The sequence below is a fragment of the Plodia interpunctella genome, chromosome 5 (genome assembly GCF_027563975.2).
Source record: "Plodia interpunctella isolate USDA-ARS_2022_Savannah chromosome 5, ilPloInte3.2, whole genome shotgun sequence".
Taxonomy (NCBI): Eukaryota; Metazoa; Arthropoda; class Insecta; order Lepidoptera; family Pyralidae; genus Plodia; species Plodia interpunctella.
Genome location: NC_071298.1, coordinates 5658442 through 5659961, shown reverse-complemented (window position 1 = coordinate 5659961; position 1520 = coordinate 5658442).

Genomic DNA, 1520 nt, shown 5'->3' with positions numbered 1-1520 from the left:
CACAATTCGATAATTATGTCGTAAATAATATGATAACAATAATCTGATTAACGGATATGACACAAAAACAATGAACTTATCTGTGAACATTGACTTCTTACAATGATAAAATAGTAAAGCAATGTCATTGGTGATTGATTCATTGGTTTTAAATATAAAAAAAGAATACACTTTTGTATAAGAATAAACTCGTCTGTCTCAGATATCCAACCAATCATTGCTTTATTAAATGTGCTAATTATTAATATAAATAAAAATGTAGGCAAATATATAATCTACTTAAAAGTTTATACTAAAAAAATAATGATACAATTGAAATAGAGTTAGTTTGGCACCCAAAGAGGAAAGTAGGCTTGATTATAATTAGCGAAAACCACACGAGTGGAGCCATAGGCAAAATATATAGTATGTTACATGTGTGTGCATAGCAAATTGTTATTTACTTCGTTACTTGTGATATCCAAGTACTTACATAATTTGTTGGTGGGACGCTTGAACTGAAAGTTCCCAGGTTCGAAACCAACTCGTGACACATGAGTTTGTATACCAATCTGACTTATGTACAAACGATAGATTTCATCAACCACCAACCTCTCGGTGAAAGAACCTACCCTTTTGTTGATAAATTTATTATCTACCTAGTGTGTAAACTGGAGAAGACAATTGCAAACCAAAATGTGTTTCATTCCACGTAAAGTCCGCGAGGAAAAAGTTTTTATTTGATTTGTTTCCTCACCGCCTTTCAATTTCTTCAACAGATGAACACCGATTTTGGTTCTAATAATAAATAAAATAATTTCGATTCGTAACCGGAACCGGATGAACTTATACAAAAGAAAAAAGTACGTGTTAAGTAAGATTTCCCCTTTTTTTAACTTGTATTTTATTTCTGTAGCACAATAGACTACAAAGTAGGATAAGGCTTAGTATTATTTATTATTATAATAAAGCTTAATTAAATATATAATTAAGTTTTGTTGTTTTATTTGGTTCTGAATATTGCGCCACCAAGGTGACAGTAAAAGGCAACTGCATGTAGCGTAATGAGAATGCTACGATGGATGTATGGTGACTAGGCTATCTTATCCATATAAGATAAGGAATGAATATGTGAGAGGAAGTCTGAAGGTAGCGGCACCATCAATCATAGGAAAAATTAAAAGTAATAGGCTTCGATGGTATGGTCACGTTATGCGAAAGGAGAATAATGTTGTAAGGAGGGTTTGAACGGGAAACGAAGTACGAGAAGGCTGAAGAGGTGGATGGAGTGCGTTAGGCAGGAGATGGCTAAAAAATATTAATATTATAATTCAGTGTGATTGAAATTTCAATAACATTCAAAGCGCCATCTATCCTTTTTTTTCAAATTAATGAATGTATTTCTCAATTTAGCTTCGATTCGGAGCAAATTGGCTGTGACAGACGGACGGACAAACAAACACACAATTGATCCTATAAGGGAACCGTTGTTTCATTTTTTTTAGAACTGTAAAATGGACAGATCGATTAACATCAAATCG